Source organism: Tympanuchus pallidicinctus, unplaced genomic scaffold, assembly GCF_026119805.1.
Source record: "Tympanuchus pallidicinctus isolate F22 unplaced genomic scaffold, pur_lepc_1.0 scaffold9, whole genome shotgun sequence".
Taxonomy (NCBI): Eukaryota; Metazoa; Chordata; class Aves; order Galliformes; family Phasianidae; genus Tympanuchus; species Tympanuchus pallidicinctus.
The window spans coordinates 20,412-41,056 of record NW_026294813.1 but is presented as its reverse complement, the minus strand read 5'-3'; the positions used below and the strand labels follow the sequence as shown (position 1 = coordinate 41,056).

At 38.5% G+C, this 20,645-nt stretch overlaps 1 long non-coding RNA gene across 1 annotated transcript in view; it reads left to right on the top strand.

The window, feature by feature from the left end:
• LOC128074677 (uncharacterized) overlaps positions 1 to 17,246 on the top strand; it is a 406,066-nt gene extending 388,820 nt beyond the window's left edge. The window contains exon 2 of the long non-coding RNA XR_008203263.1: positions 16,808 to 17,246. This is a non-coding gene — a long non-coding RNA (uncharacterized LOC128074677). The remainder of the gene's footprint in view (positions 1 to 16,807) is intronic.
• Positions 17,247 to 20,645: the final 3,399 nt, after the last annotated feature.

The following is a 20,645-nucleotide window of genomic DNA, read 5'->3' as shown; positions in this document are numbered from 1 at the left end:
TGTAGCTGAGAATTTGCTCTATCAGATAGTGTCATTATGCTCTTTGTATGTGCTGTAGTTTCCATGGAAATAAATAGGAGCAATTAATTTCTCTATAGTGAATTCTAATAAATTCAATTTGAATAAATTTTCAAAGATTCATGACCTGCAAAGTTAAGATGTAGCTTAGCAAAAAATTGGGCAAAAGTAAAATCTAAAATAGATAAAGTTATGTGGAACACAGAATCTCATAAATTATGCAATGTAATTATTTAAAAAGAAAAAAAAAAAAGAAAAAAGAAAAAAGAAAGAAAAAAGAAAGCTGAGATAAAAACATACAAATAAAATAAATTCTGGCAGCTTTACAAATGTCATGAAAAAAACATAGGAGTGGATATAGCAGTAGTAAGATAATTTTCATTCCTGCTTTCTAAAACTGCACCAACAACAAACCAAGTGGCATTTTTGTAATTATTTGTCATTGTTTACATATTTTAATTGAACAACCAGTACAGTATATGACAACGTATTTTACTGTAACTGCTTCCAAATGCTTTGAATTCTGCTTTTGAGAACAAGCACTTTTTTTTTTCCCCTTGGTTTGTACAGTTTAGAGCTCAAAAGTCTCAAGTTCTGATGAGACATAGAACTAACATGTGACAGGTAATAATTGTTTATGCTTTCAAGATTTCAAGACTGATCCTGCCAAGGTAATCAATCTTACACATTGCTAATCTACTTATGTACAAATATAAACATACACATAGCTATTCACAAGTTCAGGGCCTTAGTCAATGCAACAAAATTGATTCAAATATATATAAACTGTACAAAGATACCTCGTACAAAATAATCATTTTAATTACTCCATTTTGAACTGATTTGCAAATAGATGGTTTGTCAGGAATACTGACTTAAGCTCTGATGATTGAGGCAAGCAATTATCCCAACAATTCATTGCTCATTTTGAATGTTTTCTGGTAAAACAGCACATTTTAAGCCATAACTCAGCATAATGTATTAACTCTATCAAAAAAGGAAATTACCATGTAGATGACCTTGCTAAGCAATGTGGACAGAAAGCTCAGGGTAGTAAAAAAAAGAATAGGGAAGAAAAAGGAAAAGAAAAAATGATGGAAGGAAAGAAATAAAATGGAAAAAAAAAAAGGAAAAAGGTGAAAGCAAATGAAAAGCAGGCATCTTCCCTTCTCTGGTTTAGATCAAGGTTCTCAGAATACTTAAGAGGTGACACATAGTATGAGGCTAGAAATGGATTTTCTGGGGCAGACACTTTGCATTGTAGCATTACTTCTTCTGAGACACTACAGTGCTTGGCTGCCATTACAGCCCCATCCAAGCTTGAAGGTTAAAATAAACCTGGCTCTCAGATCCATTTATCTCAAAAAGAAAAATCAATTCAAAGTACAACTAATTTCTCCTTTTAGTTTTTTTTTTTTTTTTTTTTTTTTTTTTCTTTTTCTTTTTTTCCCATTATTCCCTTATGGCCTTATTGCAATAAAACAGAAAACACATTCTCACCATTTCCAAATATTTAACAAAATATATTGTATACCTGTATCTGTTGGTTATTAAAATGTGCTATTATTCCCAGAGAAATCTAAACAAATTACATTTATTTATCTCACAGAATTTAAGTGGGATGAGAACTACTGTGTTTTGAAATTTCCTAAGCAACTGGAAGATGTTCAGCCTAAAAGGCAGCCATTAAAGCAAAGTTGAAAAATAAAAATAAAATTTACTTTTTAAAACAGTGAAACACCACTGAGATTCCTGTCCAAACATAGAAATCCTTCCATGGTAATCTATGCAAGGGTCCCGATAAGTCTCATACAAAATGTTTGTATTAAGTGTTCCTTCACAGAAGTAAACTGTGTGAAAATATTTGTTAAGATGTAACAGAGATGAAACTTCCTAGGTTCAATCCTTGAAGTACAGTGTGGAATAACATACATCTCCGTGCATATAGTTACAATGAAAGTAAATCATGAAAGTGTTTTGATGTATTATATTTTATATAATATGTATGATAAATGAAGATTCTCAAACTCTGAATTTTTAAAGAATGAATAATTGAACTATCTTTCCCTTTTTTTTTTTAGGGAATAGGCCTCCTCCTATTGTTTTCTGTGGTTCCCTTGACTGCTTCTATGCTAACCAATATTTTAGTCATTTTAGTTATTGGATACCAGATTACTTTAAAGAGGTTGTCATGGCAGCCTTTGGGAGGCTTTTAAGAACTTTTGAGTTCTCAAAAATTACACACAGTATTGCTGTGTCTAGTTTCTACAAGGATTATCAGTATGAAACAAAGCCTCAAGGACAAAGTGATTCAGCGTAGTTGTTATGCAAGTAAGTTATCAAAGTTATTATTTTAAAGAAATGAATTAAATAAATTTATGTAAAATTATACTAGATGGATGGACATAAAAGTCATGGGTTATTAAATAAAATAAACTTTACAGTAATGTTACCTGAGAAAAGATAAAAAAATTCTATGCGGACTTACAAAACTATTAGATGCATTAAAAAAATAAAGGTATTTATTTATGTGATTCACACTCTCGGGAAAAGTTATTTCATGATTCCATACATTTTTTTTACCCTCTCTAAAGAATAATTCATACTGTCATTAAAATAGTTTAGGATGGACACAGGACCCACAGTTTTGAGAAGTGAATTAAGAGATAAGAAATTCAGCATGTCTCTTACTTTCAGTTTCTTTGTTGTCTTTATTTACTCTCTTTTTATGAGGACTAGTAAATTGATTTGGGGCTGTTTTTCAAAAAGAAAAGCAATGGAGATCAGCAGTGACAGAATAGTGTAGCTCAGAGTAAATACCACAAATCGCAGTTTGGATACAGCTGAATTTTGAAAATCTCCAAGGATGGAGATTGCACAAACTCCCTGGGTAATCTATTCTAGTGTTTCCTTACCCTTAGAGTGAAGAAGTTTTCCCTAGAGTATAATCCAAATTTCTCAACTGCAGTTTGTGCTCTTCACTCCTACTTATACTCCTTGCCACGAACAGTAAATGTTTGACTTCATCTTTCTAAATCCCTTTCATGCTGTTGCAAGCTGCTATTATCTTGCCCCTTAGCTTTCCCCTCAAACAAAATAAGCAACCTCAGTCTCTGATCACAGATTACATGTTCCAGGTCACTGAATTTCTTTTTTGTACTCCTCTTAACCTCCCTCATTTTTTCAACATTTTTTCAAACCAGGCATTCAAAACTAGATGCAGTATTCCAGTAAGCTAGGAAGTTCAAGTAGCTTCCTTACCAACATCAGGACACAACAATAACTTCTCTCAACCCACTGGCCACATGTCTTCTAGCACAGCTCAGCACACATCGCATGGTTTATCTGCACTGAGAACACTCTTCAGGCTTAATTTCATTTTGGCATTAGTTATGACATCCACTTGAGCTACTTACTACCGATCAGTACTCATCCTGTGCCTATGTACTGTAATGGCTGTTCCATTCCCAGTGCAGAACTCTGTGCTTCCTTTCATAAAACCTCAGTTTTATGAGGTTTCTGTTACTACAGATTTCAAATTTCTCAAGGACTTTAGACTGTAGCTTTACCATTTGGTACATAGGCCATTGCCAGCTAGTACCATTCAGAGATTTGCTGAGGGTGTACTTTGTTCACTAAAGGCGTGAACAACAGTGGTCCCACTATTGGCTCCTTGGCTCACTTTTTTATTTACCTGCTGCCAACCAGTCACCAAGCCACTGAGCTTCTTGTTCAGCCTATTTTCTATCCTATTAATCCACTTATTCAGACTGTCTCAGCTTCCACATGACAACACTGTGGGTGTTGGTGTCACAAGCATATTACTAAAGCTTTTAGAACGCTTTTAGAAATATTACAGTCATTTGGAAATTTCAGAAGAAAAACTCTATTTGGAGCTGAGCACTGATATTTTTGGTACTGTAATGCAACACCTAAAGACAGCAATGAGAATATGGGCATAACTGCTTCTGGCCATTGCTGAGTAGAATGTGAAGAAGAGACTTCACAGCTAAGTCACAGTAACACCATTACACAAGTTGTACATTTCTTCATTGAGCTTGGATCCATCAGCAGTCAGCTGATGGCTAGCTATCTGGCAATAAGGAAATTTCTGTCCACACTAATATTATTGCGGAAGGACCTTCAGCTGTTTTAAACAGAAAGTCAGAATAAACAAGCTTTATGACTCACAATATTTTTTTACCTACTTTAATCCAGGCTAGAAGACAGAAGATGGCATGGTATTTAGAAACACACCAGTGTACTATCTTGTGTAGTTTACTACTGATTTACTATTTCTTGGCAGAAATAAATATATTACAATATTTCTTTACTGTTTGTACAAATCACTTTTATCAGATACACATCAACAGTTAGTCTTGATTATTTCCTTGGTTATTGTACCTTCACCTACGATTTCATAATTAAGTCTTTCATTCCATCCTGCTTTCAGAGAAAATAAATATAAGCAAAAAAGGCCTAAATCTTCTGCAGTTGCACAACTGAATACCTAAACACTTTAACACATCTAAAATCTAATATCCTCAAATGCAATTTGTACCAACCTTCTTTGAGGGGGCTGATCTTGGTCTTGGATCAGGGACTGTGTATTCTCAAATCAGGATCTATTTTCTTTCACACTTTTGAAAAGAACAGAGAGGAAAGTTGAGCTTACAGTTTGTTAGACTTTTTCTTGATAAAAGAATCAATCAAACCAGCTGACATAGAGAACTCTGCAGCAGTATTGAAAGTACCTAGAATTTCTTTCAAGGTCTTGAATCCAAATGCCTGTCCTCTAGCAGTACAATCAGATCTGAGAATACAAAGACCCTTAAGACATCCACAGCATGCCTCAGAGCATTGGGACTCCAAGGTAATCCACAGCACCTACATAACATTCAGTCAAAAAGGAGTATACTATTTTATTCCAATTTCCTTTGGCCTAACAGCCCAGTATTTTATATAAATTATTAAAAATAAATAAATAAATAAACGCAGTTCACCACAAAAAATAGCACCTGGGAAACAGTTCAGAGATCACAAGGTCACAGCATCACATTGCAGATCTAGCCTCACCATAATTCTCTCTTAGCTCTATCCATCTTCCCTTTATGCCACAATAAATAGCAGTACACAGGTGGAAAGAATAACTTGAAGTTGATAGTTTGCTGCAGGCCCTTACGTTTGCGCATAATTTTGTCAGTGTCATTGCATCAGGAGTAAATTTATCTTAGTGACAAAACTGCTATCAGTAAATTAGACTCTTCCTCTCCTGCACAGAAATCAGAACACTGATATCTGTAAGTGGCTTGGAGTAAAAGAAAGTTTCATAAAGGTAGATATGTGAAAATCACATTTGCTTTTCTTATCTCTAATCATTTAGATTAGAGAGAATATGCTGTACACTTCAAGTATAGCTACAGAAATATGAGATTGTAAGCATTCATATCCAAAATATTTACCTATAATTCACCATTTAAACCTGGAAATCTATGAGTTTTTTCATTGTAGCTGTCAAGACTCTAAGCTTGGCTAATGGGCACTTTATAATAAGAAGAATCAGAAAAGAGGAATTCCCCGCATTTGACTCCTAGGGTCCAAAGTCTTCCATTTGTATTTGGAAAATGACTAACCATCCCACAAAGCACAGTTGGAAAATGAACAATAATCTGCTTCTCATCTGTCAGAACCTGGAAGTGCTGTCCTGAAATATCTTGTCTGGAAATAAATCTTTTTCTCAGAAATGTACCCAAGGCTAAGTTCACTACATTATTACATTTTCCAAATGTTAGTGCAGCGCTTTCATGAGCACCACATCTACACAACTGACATTCCTGGAGCAAAATATGAGGCAGCAGGGCATGAAACCCAGGGATTTAAAAGTTAGGATAAAGTTTTCAGTGGTGCAGCACCAGCACAAAAGTAGAGTATACCAGGAGAAGATCGTGAAGGTGCCTGAAGCATACTTGCTAATCTGATGGTAAGGTGAACGTGCAAGACAGATTGATGAAACCTGAAATTCTCCTACTTGTACTGTGTTTCAGATCCAAATTTCTCACTGTTTTAACTTCTTAAATACAAATTAGAAACTAGGGAAGAAAGAGAAGACGTGCAGGGCTTTCTACTGATCTTTTGTTGATATCATTCAAAAGGAAAATTTGTGTTAAAAATAGTTTTACAACAAAGCCAGTGAAACTATTATAGATTAAATCTGACACACCAACACTTGATCTGCTCGCATAGTTTGTTTCCAGATGTTAGAAGTTACAACAGCTTCAAAGCACAGTAAAATTCACTGTATGGTTTCCTCAGGATTATAGCTCTTCACTTCCACATTTCATCTATTGACCTAATGAATGAGTTAGATTTTTCATCCTCGACAATTTCAGCTAGAGGTAGTTTCTGAAGGTTCATTCACTTAAATAAAAGAAGAATCAGCCTACAGAATGCAGTCATGACTACAAAGGTACCACCTGGCTTCATAGACAGTGAAGTCCAGGTCGGCTTGTCATTATTGTGTGTTTCTGGGGTTCTTGATATAAAAGATTGGCCAGCAAAATGAAACATTCATGCTTATTCAAATTTCCATACCTTATAAATTGTATTCAATTTTAATAAATGACTCAGAAATTGGGAGCAGTATTTCAAACACACACACACAGGAGTAATATAAAACAACATGCACATGAAAATTAATAAGCAAATTCAAATAAGAATTTGAATTATTTCTAGGTTTCTGTAAATTTTTGGGAGCATAAAAAAACCCATACAATTTTTTGCATTTCTTTCTAAATGTGATTTACATTGCTCTTTCGTTTAGACTCATTAACTTACTCCTTTAACTGCCTTACAGTATATCTACCATTTCTTAAAGCATGATCTGGATATTTTCAGCTTCTTAGATAGCTCAAGAGAAAAATGAATGTTACACTGTTGAAATTTCTGAATGATTATACTGTGCTATGAATTTATTGCATTTAGTGCTAATTGTGTTCTTAGGCATTTCTCTTTCTAAGGTACCTAGAAGCTTATCTATCACTGCAGAAGACTTTGAGATTTCTTGTGCATAGAGTCCATAAATCAAAATAATTTAACCAACAACATGCTAGACATTTCAGTGATTAGCTCTTGGTAAACTCTTAAAGAAAAAATCATTTTTCATAATTCCATCTTAGAACTTTCTCCTGAATTGACTCCTTGTGTGCCATTTTCCCATTATTGTGGTAGAATCTCGAGGGTTTTTCATCAAAGTTATTTTTTTTCCATAACTGATAATTTCTTCTATATTTAGTTGGATGAGGAGAATCTGTAGTCCTTATTTGCATGGTGGCTGAACTGCCATGCAGAAGAAGCAACATACAGTTCATTTTCATCTCCAGTATTTCTCATGGCAAAATCATCAGCAGTGTTAAAGAAGCAAACTGCATGCATAAGTATTTGACGCCTATCTCTATGTCAAACCATTCATTTCAGGTTTCTTTTGACTGAATTTGAATGTTGAATTGTGAAGAAAACAATCCTGGTGAAAAAAACATTTGGCCTTTCAAAGGACCCAATTAAAAATATATATATATATATATATAGTTAATGACATGAGAAACTCACATTGTACAGTCACATAACATGTCATTTGAAAAGATTCTCTTTAATTTTTTCCATTAAAAATGATCACTTTTGATGAAGAACAAACAGGAGAAGGGCAGATAAAAATGTAACTTGGAGAAGGTTATAGATCACTGGGAAAACTTTAAACAAAACTATCATCTGACCCATAGTTACAGCAGTCTGAAAACAATGCTATACTGAAATAAGACTCACTACGAAATCATGAGTCAAGATTGTTTTCACACTACTGCTAAAATCATTCTTTGTGCAGACATAACATTTTGCTTTCAGCAGCCACCGACAGCTGCTCAAAGAAGAAGGAACACACATTGCATTTGTACAATTAGCCACTCAGATGGTTCATCAGAAACTACTCAGCTCTGCTAGCCAAGCAGAATTGCATTATAGATACATATAATAGAGGTTAAATGTAACTTTCCTTACTAAACATCTGTGTGAATCTTCTTGACTCTTCTAACACAGGACAGAATAAAAAATCAAAAGAAGTTAAGTTACATTGCAGATTTTGTGCCCTATTTTTAATGCTAGTACCTAGCAATAAATAGACTGTCTATGAGGATGGTGACTCAAAGTGGGAATTCACTATTTCTATTCACTACTGTTATTCTCTCATTATTAATTGAAGAATCTAATGTCCTTAATGTAGGTAAGTATTTAACAAAACTGATTCAAAAAAAAAAAAAAAAGTCATACACACTCACAAGAGTTTGTGCTCAGGGACAAAACCTCTAGAAGTCATGTTGAAAAGCTCAAAATAGGAAATAACAATACCAGGAACCTGTGAGGAAAAACTCAACACCAATGACAAACCTCTCACCTTCCACACCTATGGGAGTGAAACCATTCCAAGACCTTCCTATTTCTGTCTCACAAAAAGAATGAGGGATTTCTCTGTGATGAAATTACTGCAATAAGAAGAAAACACTTCCCATTTTTTCCTTTGCTTATTCCACTAAAACACATCTTTTCTATGCAGAATGAAATAATCAAAAGATGACATTTAGCCTGAATTGTACAGAAAAGGTGGGTGGACATAATCTGACAAAGCAATGAAGAATTCCTAGCATCTTATGACAGCTACATGATGCTAGGGCCCAGGTCCCATAGTCTACAATTACAGAGCTGTACCTTCCTTTAAGGAGATTCTCTTAAAATTAGGTGCCATAGTGAAGATGATAGAGCTGTGTTAAGTGTCATTGTAGGGCTCCAGTACTATAGACACATAGTGAAATTCAAGGCATATTTATTTACCCTGCTTATTGGCTGTTTTACTTCCCAAGGTGGCCACACTGCTATCAGGATTAATTATTTTAAAGGTAGTTTAATTTACACTGCTGTTCCTTTTAGCACTGATGTGAACATACCTACAGTTCTCAGCTGTGCTAAATCTCATTATACTGACCACTGCAGCTTTTCTACTATTAGATAAAAAAAAGCTGGAAGAGAGAATAGAAAACCTGCATTATGCATTCCAATTTACTTTATTCTTCTTTCAGTGAATACTTTAAAGCAACATGACTGTGGGTTCAGTTGTTTAAGAAGAAAGTTATTCAGCAAAATTGGGAAGAAATTCTCATGATTCTTCCATATTCAACATCTGTCTTAATGGACCTGGATGATGATGTTTGGTTCATACTGCATTTAGTTCAGTAAATTCTGGATAAAATGGTTCTCATTGCTTGGAAGTCTAAATCTTCTAGATGTTCATATCTTGAACATCTCCAGAGATGGTGACTCAACCATGTCCCTGGGCAGGCCATTCCAATGCCTGCCCACTCTATCAGAGATCTTTTTCCTAATGCCCAACCTGAATCTCCTCTTGAACAACTTGAGGCCATTCCCTCTAGTCCTGCTGCAAGTAACACTTTAGAAGAGGCACCTCACCTCACCATAGGCCTCCCTTCAAGTAGTTGTAGAGAGTAGTAAGATCACCCCCAAGACTCCTCCAGAGTCCACCATCCCAGCTCCACCATCATCAGCTTTCACTGTTACAGAAATCACTCTTGAAAAACCACTTTCTTGGGCAGTTTGTTTCTTGCCTGAAAGGGTCCTCTCTTTCCTAGAATGTGTGTTGAGCTTGTCTGATTTTGTTAAGGATTAGAACTAAACTGTCCTGTTTGAGACATGTCTTTTGGCATCAGATTTGAAAGATGGGACTGTCTGTATGAACAGAGACTGACAGGGTCAAATTTCTAATATGTAAATTCTTCCAGCTGTTGAAGCCCAGTAACATTGACTCTATGAGTAAGGATTCACTAATGTCAATAGGAGGATCACAGTCTGACCCAATGTCAGTTAAACATCTTACAGGCAAACAAAAACAAAAGGTTCTTGGGAAAGCATTTAAAATCTAAGGTCCACTGTGTGACTAGCTACAGTGTAACAGTGATGCAAAAGAGTGGGAAAAGGTCATAAGGCAAGGAGCAGAGAAGAAACTGCACATCCATTATTCCTCTATTAAGTAACAATAAAAGTTGCATCTAAATATTACTCTGCCTCATAAATAAATTGAATAGAATAGGAGGAAGAACACTAGCCAGAGATGAGTATTTGTGGTCCTAGTTCTATTTAGTTGTGTGTCAGAAAGAAAGTAATTCTCCAAGCTCAAGCACATAAATAAACTGAAAGGAAGGCCCTTAAGGAACAAAGTCCAGAGAGAACTAGGCAGACTGGAAGAATATGCGAAGATGAGCTGCATTAAATTAAACAAGGATAAATGCAAATTCCTTAACATGGGAAGAAAGAATCTCCAGTAACTATTCAAACAGGGGTATGACAGGCAGGTAGAAGCTCTGCAGAAAAGGCTGCCAAGCTTTCCAACAGGGTCCTGGGCTCCATCGGCGGGAGAACAGACAGTAAATCAAGGGAATCAAAGAAATTGTATCTCGAATCATTCTTGGGACCACTGAAACAGAAGGAAAAGTGCAGAAAAAAAAAAAAGAAAGAAAGAAGGAAAAGAAAAAAGAGGGAAAGAAGGAAAAAAGAAAAAAGGAAAAATGGATAAGAAATAAAAGGAAGAGGGAAGGAAAGGGAAAGGAAGGGAAAAGGAGAGTACTGGTTTAGAGGGAAATATTGGTGATGGGTGGACAGCTGGATTGAGTGATTTTGGAGGTCTTTTCCAACCTTGGTGATTCTATGATTCTACTCAATGGAAATGTCACTAACTTTAAGATCCTGAGTATATAGGCAAATAGAAAGGCTTGTAAAGAATGCTCAGTTGAAAACATACCCTAGCTGGACTTTACTACACCTACATGGCCACCACTGCTAAAGGTAATAAAGGTAATAGGCTTGGGGCAGAGTGGCTGGCAAGCTTCAGGTAAGAGAAGCAGTAGAGGGGGTGTTAGCTGACAGCCACCTGAACATAAGCCAGCAGTGTGCCCAGGTGGCAAAGAAAACCAATGGCATTCTGGCTTGTATCAAAAATAATGCAGTCAATGGGACTTAGGAAGTGACTGTTCCTCTATACTCAGCTTTGATGAGACCACACTTTGAGTACTGTGTTCAGTTTTGGACCCCTCACTACAAAAGACATTGGGACCCTGGTATGTGTCCAGAGAAGGGCAGTGAAGCTGGTGAGGGGTCTGCTCATATGGGGAGCAGCCAAGGGAACTGAGATTGTTTAGTCTGGAGAAGAGGAGGCTCAGGGGAGACCATATTGCCCTCTAAAACAACATGAGAGGAGTTGTATTGAGATGGGATCAGCCTCTCCTCTGGGTTTCAAGTGATAGGCTTAAGTTGCACCATGGAAGGTTCAGGATGGATATTAGGAAAAATTTCTCGGAAGAGTGGTGAGGTATTGGAACAGTCTGCCCAGGGTAGGTAGTGAAGTCACTATCCTTTAATGTTTTCAGAAGGTAGATGTCGTACTGATAGACATGGTGTAATGGGCATGGTAGTGATGGATTGACGGTTTGACTAGATTATCCTAGTTGTCTTTCCAACCTTAATGATTCTATGATTTAAATGTTTCATTGTTTTGCTTCCATGATTTGATAAAAAATAGTTACTTGCCATCAACATTGTTTCACGTTCCTATGAAGAAGAAAAATGCCCTTCGATGGCCTAATAGGTTGTATATAATAAAATCATTGTATCAGCCTGAAATGAAAAAAATAATGCAATCAGAAACACAATAAATTAGATTTATTTTAATATTTCAAGTTTAGTCAGAATGTTCAGATCCACTTCACTGAATGAATAACAGCTCCTCCAATTAAATACATTTTTCATAGAATCATACAAATATGAAACAGAAAGGTTTGGGTTGGAAGGAACATTAGAAATCATCCATTTTAAACCCCCCTGCCACGTCCGAGGTTGCCACCCACTAGATCAGGCTGCCCAAGGCCTTATCCAACCTGGCCTTGAATGCCTCCAGGGATAGGGCTCCACAGCTTCTCTGGGTAGTCTGCTCCACTGCCTCACCAACTTCTCAGTAAATAATTTAATTCTAATATGTAGGCTACCTTTTTTTGTTTGTTTGTTTAAAACTATTACCCATGGTCCTATCACTACATACCTTTGTAAAAGTCCCTCTTCATTTTTCAAGCACCCTTTAAATACTGGAAGGCAGCAAAGTGGTCTTCCAAGAGCCTTCTTTCTCCAGGCTGAACAAGCCAAGTTCCCCCAACCTTTCTTCATAGGAGACATTCTCCGTCACTCTAATGATCATGTCCACAGCCATTCTGCTCCACAGCTCCATGTCTCTCTTGTGCTGGGGACCTCAGACTTGTACACAATACTTCAGATGGGACCTTGCTATGGCAGAGCAGCAGGGGACAATCACCTCTCTCTTCCTGCTGAAAGGCCCCTTTTGATGCAATTACCACTGTGTCTTTTAGAACACTCCAGGTGTTTTTTGTTGTTATATACAAGCTGCTAGTAAAATGCAATTATGATTATGGTACTGTAATTCTACCAATTTGTGACTGCACCACTGAAAAAATATCACAGTTTAAAAAAGATATAGAGAGCAGGAAAACAATCTCATTAACTACTCTGAGTGACATAATCCATCCAGGAATCTCAGGTTCTATCCAAATTTAAAGGACGTAAATCAGATAATGAAGTTCTGTCTTTGCTGAAAAAAACATAACCCATTTAATTTTGAATGGATCAGTGCTTCACCTATATACAATTCTAATATCTTCAGATCCCTTATTTGGAATCTAGCACTATGCTCTGATCAAATAAAAAATACACTTTTGACTCAGGATATAAAAGGATTTAATTATGCTTACAAGTTGTTGCAGAGATAGTTTTAAACAATTATTTTTAATATTACTCAAAAGCCCAATATCTAATGGGATGCAAAAATTAACCTCTTATTTTTTGAGAATTTGAGCCCTAAGTATTGAAAGACAAGCTCTGATTCCTTTCATTCTCACTAACAATCACACTCATTTTGTCTATGCTGAAAGCACTACTGTGTTTAATTGCATCATAATTTAAATAATTGATGTATTACTTATAGATTTATTTATTTGACTAGATGCTGCTGTAGATTGTGACACAGGACTTTCATTATAGAAGCAAGAGTAGTTTAGAAAGCACTATCCAATAGTTCATCCAAATAAAAGATAAACTCATTAATTAATCATGTTTAAGATTTGCTATTTTTTGTAAAGGTGAATTGTGAAAAAAACAGCCAAACAACAAAACCTTGAAGAGATAATTAGTGTACTGTAATCTAGAGTACAGTCGCAGTTCTGATCCCCACAGTTTGAAAAAAGACATGGTCAGACTGGAGAGGGACCAAGGGAGGGCCATTAATATGATCAAAGAGATAGAGATACGTGTTGGCCCTCTTCTGATACTGTTTATCTATTGTGTTCTATTTAAAACTTTCCCTGTTATTCTACCTATTACATGACTCACTCTCACATGTCTTCTTTTCAGTCCTCTCATTGATTCTGAATTTAGCTGGCGAGTCAGCCATTCTGATACTGTCAGTTCCCTAGGTACATCACTGCCTGGACCAAAAAAAGTATGTTCAAAAGCACTTCACTGCACATTGGAGAAAATGACTTGAGTATATTTTTTAACAGATTAAGCAGTGAAAACCTACAATTAACATTTCTGTGTGTAACCCTTGCAATCTACTACTTCGTCTATGGAATTTCAGTACTTTTTTTTTTTTTTTTAATTTACCTAGTCTTTGACACAGAAGAATGAATTTTGCAGTTAGATTGTAAGATAAGTCACAAAATGCTACTGCACAAGGGCTTTTGTTGGCATTATTTGAAAGACCATAGGACTCTTAACTTGAAAAGGGCTGACAGGTTGAAAATTATCAGGATAATTTTCCTTCCATGTTCCCTGAGACAATTCTCTGTCTCTTATTCTATGATTCCTTAATATATACAAAACCAAAATCAGGTTCTAGACATTTTTACATCCCAAAACTATCTGTGTCTCATTATGAAACTGGATTATATTGTCACAATATAGATTGCTTCTCTACCCCTGGGCTTTTCTTTGATTTCTTTGAGACAAGAACATGAGCACAGTAAAGAAGAAACACTTTGCTTTTTACATTACTGGGTCAAGTTCCCAAGGAGCATAAGCTGCTACATAGAGAGGCAAAAAGTTTGCTTTTGCCTGAGTAAAATACCAACAAGGAAAGTTTTAAGATGGTCTGTGCAAACATTGTACAGTTCCAGTATTCTGGAATATTCCAAAATGTTCCTGAAATTTTCCACCACAGACTTGCCTTTCAAGAAAAATGATCTTGGTCATATTTTGGACATTTACGCTCTCACGAGGCCTTCCCTAAGCCTGTTCTGCTCTGCTCTGGGCTGAGGAAACCCAGGAACCTCAGCTGCTCCTCACATCCCTTGCCCTCAGATGCTTCCCCACCTTTCTAGCCCTCCCTTGGATGCTCTCTAACACCTTTATATTCTTCTAGTATAGTGGCACCCAACCTGCACCCAGCGCTGCAGGCGAGGCCGCACAGCGCAGAGCAGAGTGGAACAGCCACTTCCCTCTCCTGGCAGTGCTGGGCCTGACGCAACCCAGCTACGGTTGACCTTACTGGCTGCACACTGCTGACTCAGATTCCATTTGCCTCCAAACAGGATGCTCAGATCCCTTTCTGTGGGGCTGCTCTCCAGCCTCTCACCTCTCAGTCTGTATTTAGATCCAGGGCTGCCCCATCCCAGTTGCAAAATCCAGCACTTGCTCTTCATGCAAATGATGACCTCTCTAAAGTTTGTCAAGATATTCGTGCAAGGCCTCTCTAGCATCAATGAAGTGAACGCTCCTCCCAATTCAGCATCATTAACAAATTTACTTAGTATAACTTCCAGATCTTTATTGGAGTCACTAATAAAAATGTTAAAGAGAACCAGACCTAAAATGGAGCCCCGCAAAATCCCATGGGTGACAAGTAGCGCAACTCTCAGGCCATAGCCTCCCCTCACTCAACACAGCCATGTTTTGGTTGTGGGACATTCCTAGGGACATGTCGCCATAACCTTATGATGTCACTAGCCACTTCCCCACCAACCACTAAAAATACGGGGATCATGGCAGCAGAACACCAGTCACTAACTGACTTCTCTCCGGGAAGTACCTAGCTGAGACAAGGAGCTGCTCAGATAGATTCTTTCCTCCCACTGTGGGAACTCTTGCGGAGGAAGATGGATCCTCCTCCACCTAAGAAGCTTCAGCTTCTAGAGAGCAGCATCAAAGGATGTAGATCACTCTTGGTGATGCCAAGCCCATGGAGATGGATCTTCCAGAGGAAGAACCAACCAAGATGAATCCATCTGTCTGGGCAAGGCAAGTACTGTAAAGTCATGCTTGCCAAGAGACATCGCCATATCCATTGGCAGTGCAACAGGAGTTCTCAATCTCCATCTCAGCATTGAAGAGTCACCATCTGCCAGAGAGCCCTCAGGCCAGCCGCTGCTCTCCATAGCCCCTTATTCCCTATGCTCTATCCTCATCCTCACCCAAGACCTCTCATCTGTTCTTCCCCGAGCTGTGAGGAAAACAGAAGGACTGGGACTGGTGTCCTATAAGCTTCTGTGTCAAGACAACAGCAGATGACCCCAATCTCCCTGCTGCCACTGGGTGAGTCCCAAGGAATGGGGCAGACTGAGTCTAGTGCCCTCTGATCTGCTGTGCCAGAACACAGTCCAGCCCTGAGCTCCCTGAGCTCCCTGTAGCCTCCAGGCAAGTCCTGGGGAAGACAGCAGGACTAAGACTGGTGTCCTCTAAGCTGCTGCGCCAGGACTAAGAGGAGCCTAGTGGATGGTCTCAAGCTCTCTTTGGGCTGCAGGTGAGCCATAACAAGAATGCAGGACTGGACTGGGGTCCTCTGAGCTGCTCTGCTGAGACAATGAGAGGAATCCAGTGGACAGCCCCAGGCTCTCTGTGCTTTCAGCTGGTGTCAAAGAAGGTACAGAAGTAGTTAGCTGATCCTTTGGCGAAGCAGAAGATTGTTTTGGATAGTAAAAAGGACTCAAGTGGTGTGATTTGAAACCATTTCTTAGGTATGAGGAGTGTCATTACATCCATTGTTGCTATATAATTCATTATTTCAACCTATCTACTAATAGAGGAAGGCAACGTTTTTCAAGCACTAGGGAACAATGTATTATGTTAGCCCACCCAATTGATGGCTTTGGGGCACTGCTCATTTAGGAGGGATAATGAAAACAGGCAGAGAGCGTAAATCAAGCATGTGGTAAACTAAAGGAGAATGCTTTATATCTTCTTCTAAAGCTCATTGCAACAAACAGTTCCTGAATATTGTCTGGAGTGTTGTAAGATACTACTTTGTAAGTTATTATTCTGTTAACTTCTGTGTCTCAAAGCTTGCTGGGGACACAGATGGACTTGTTCAAGTCCAGACAAGTCTCGAGCAAGGACGGTGAAAACCTTTGTCTTAAGGAGACAGATGGACAAGGCCAGGCAAGCCCTAGGCAAAGGTGGTGAAATCCTTTTTCTGGGGGAACGCAGATGGGCAAGGCCAGGGGCAACGAGAGCGAGATGAACTGCAGCTAAATAGCTGTGAAGTGCTCCTTTGTGTGGACCTATCTCCGGATGATGGCCATCTCAGGGGGTACTCAATGACTCTTGCTCAAGGCCCATCCTTGTCACATAGGCAGGAGAACAAGGAGGATAAAAGAGGAACTGAAAACCACGAGGATAGGTTTCTGACAACAGATTCCTCAAGAAGAACGGGAGGTTTCTGACAACAGATTCCTCATGAAGAAGAATGGAGGTTTCTGACAATAGATTCCTCATAAAGGGGAGAGAGAGAGAGAGGGATTCCTGAAGATTGAGGGGATTCCTGCATACTGTTGAACTCTCCTGAGCCTGCTGCCTGACCGCTGTTGCTGCTTCAAGAATTGGCTCTTCGACTTCCTCGTCTACCTGCCTGCTGCCCAAGGCCGGCCACGCTGCTGCTCCCCGTCTTCTGCTGCGTTCTGCCCGGGACCTTCAAACACCGTGCAACGGGACGGCTGCTGGATCCTGCTGGTGACTCTCCCCGCTTTACGCAACTCCTGCTTCTTTTCCATCTTTTCTATCGCACTCCTTCCCTTCCCCGTCTCCCTGATTAGGTCTTAGTAATAAATTGGATGGAACAATATATGAACCGTTGTTTCTTAATCTCACGCCGGGTATACAGATATTAAAGAACCTCATCTCCCTCCTATAAATTGGAGCGAGACATTTTTATTGGCAGCGAGACAAGTGTCCACTGCTGCCCACCTTCATGCATCTCCTTGGATTGCTTTGTTTTTGGTGCACTCAGCCCTCAAACCAATTTCCAGTACAGAAGGTGGGGCCTCACTAAGCAAATCTTTGGATCAATTCAGGGAATTACAATACCTATTTTGATAAGTATTCAAAGATCTAACTCAAGTACCTGAATGTAACTTCAGACTCTCGGAAACTAAATAACATCCACATGATTCCATATATTAAAAATCCATGTGAGCTGCTGCTGGTTATTGGCAAGGAAGAGGAAACTGTTGGCCTAAAAGCAGACAACAACAGAAAATGTTGTAAATGAACGTCTCAGTTCATTCACAAAAGGAAGCAGCTCTTGCGTATTTTGGTCCTATACTAGTGAATGTAATTATGATTCTCTGCGTCTCCTGTGCTGTACATACAGCTTTAGGGTTTTACTTCCACTTTCTAGTTGGGCAGGACTCCTCATCTGTCCATTTTGCAAGGCACTTTGAAGTGTCTTTTGCTTCACGCACACCAGTGGCTCTGCAAAGGTCAGGGGGATCATCTTTGCTTAAGTAAAGCAACACAACTACTCCTGTACCTCCTAAACGAGGCCAGACATTTAAGTTTCTGGCTTGATAGGGTCTTCTCCTTGTCATCACATCTGTTTATCATAGTTTTTCTTCACTATGTATTTCCAGAGCCTCAACTAACTTCAGGAATAATCACAAGAAATAATTGCTTCTATTCTCAGAATTAGGTCTACTGAAGAAAACATCAGTATTTTTATGAGTAAATTGAGCAGTATTTAACACTTCCAAATATCTAATTATTCTCAAACTAAGACTTACCTTATACATTGAATTTAAAGGTTGCCAAAACAAAGGAATCTTTGCACACAAGAGGAACAGACTCTTGCATTTCCTCAGCTTTGACTCAGCCAGGTGTTATTGGAGTCCTAAGTGATCATTGTTGAATTGTTGAAGCTCAACATAGTGTGAAATTCCCGCAAAACTAGCAATGAACTGACTTCTTTTAAGAAGCTTCACAATCTGCAAGACATACTGCTACTCAGCATCCTCTACTCTACAACAATCTTTTGCTTGAGTATTGTTGGTTATTTTTGGGGGTGTGGGGGCAGAAGAGAGGAATTTTGTTTAAGCTTTACAATAAAACTAGTTCAATACATTCAATGACAATTGCGTTTTAACTATTTTGAAGATCACTGATACTTCCTTTAACTTTTTGTAGTGGGAATGTTTTGGTTTATACCATGAACATTGAGCAGAGGAGTGGAAAGAAGAGCGCAGTAGTAACTTCAATATTAGTGATAGGTGAGTGGTTGAGCTGGATGATCTTAGAGGTCTTCTCCAACCTTGGTCATTCTATAATTGTGTGAGGATTTCTCCTCTTTCAGCTCTTCCCTCATACAGACACCACGGTGACATGTGCCGTAGGAGAACCAACATGGAGCAAACACCAAAACTACATAACAAAGCAGCAAGTATTTCAAGCCACCATAGAGATGTCCCATTGCTGGGGAAGGCTTCTCTCCTTTCTCTGTCAAATCCCTATCTTTACAATGACATACACTTTTTCAACCTGCAAATGTCTTCATAAGGAAAAGCCTCAGCAGGTTTGTTTTGAAATGACAGTTTATGTACAAGACAGGAATTACAACAAGGATATTACATTGGTTATTCACTTATTCTGAAGAGTACCATGCATTGTTTAAGCCAAGGAAACATACAACTTGACTTCTAGTAAAGAAAAAACTACACCACAGTCCATATCTTATATCAGATCCAACTATCTGAAACTGATCCATGTGCCAGGAGACTTGTACACATTCAGCTTTATGAGGTGGTCTTAGACTGGCTCTGCTCTTAGACTGGAAGTGATTTTGCTTCCCTGACCCTTGCTTAGAAGTTCAGGGATGCAAGAGATGTGAGAAGCTTGGCTGGCTGTGAAGAACGAGACAAAGAACTCATTAAGTACATCAGCCTTCTCCCTGTCAGAGGAGGCTAGCTCTCACTTTTCATTTATCAGAGAAGGTACACTTTCCTTTGCTTGTCTCTTCTCCTCTGTGAATCTTAAGAATCCTTCTTGTTGTTTTTCACATCTGTCACTAAGTTCAATTCTGTCTACACTTTGGTTTTCCTGACTTCAACTCTGCACAAGAATCATGGTAAAGGATCACAGAATCTTAGAATCATAGAATCACTCAGGTTGGAAAAGACCTTAAAGATCATCAAGTCCAACCATAACCTAACCATACTACCCTAACTCTTACAACTCTCCACTAAATCATGTCCCTGAGCACCACATCCAAACGGTTTTTAAACACATCCAGGGATGGTGACTCAACCACCTCCCTGGGGAGCCTATTCCAGTGCTTAACAACCCTTTCTGCAAAGAAGTGTTTCATGATACCCCACCCAAACTTACCCTGATGCCACTTGCGGCCATTTCCCCTCATCCTGCCACCTGTCACCAGTGAGAAGAGACCAACCCCGCTCTCGCTGTAAGCACCTTTCAGATATTGGAGGAGAGCAATAAGGTCTCCCCTCAGCCTCCTTTTCCCCAGACTGAACAGCCACAGTTCCTGCAGTCTCTCCTCATAGGACATATTCTCCAAGTCCTTCACAAGCCTTGCTGCCTTTCTTTGGACCTGCTCCAGCACCTCAATGTCCTTTCTGTACTGATGTGCCCAAAACTGAACACAGTACTTGAGGTGAGGCCTCACCAGTGCCAAGTATGGGGGATGTGCCAGAAAGGGAGAACAAGATGGAAAATAAAGTTGTAATTATATTTTATTTACTCCTCTAATCTCTTCTTCACCATAATTTGACAAGAAATACAATGTATGGGCATGGGAAATCAGAATTTAGGAACTGTGTTTTGCTTTCTCAACACATCTATATGGATTCCCTTGAAACCAATCTAATAATCAAAGGACTGCTTTCCAAAATGGGTTGTACTTGGCATAGTGCTGCATTTCATCCCATCTTTTATATCAATATTTATTTCAAAATTTGTGAATGTGTAGATTAAACTCACAAAGCACCGGTAGAATCACTTTTCTGTCCCTTGATTAGTTTGTTCATGAATTGTTTTGGGAGTTAAATCAGACTTCTAATACGTCATCTTCAGGGCAATGAAAAAGAGGATAGGAGAAAAGAGCAGAAAAAAAGTCTTCATTTACTCTTAATATAGCTGAGCTCTATAGTTTCTTGATAAGCAAAGTTTTATCAAGAAGATTTAGCTGTATGAGACACAGAATTACAAAATAGAAAGAAGTTCTTCATAAA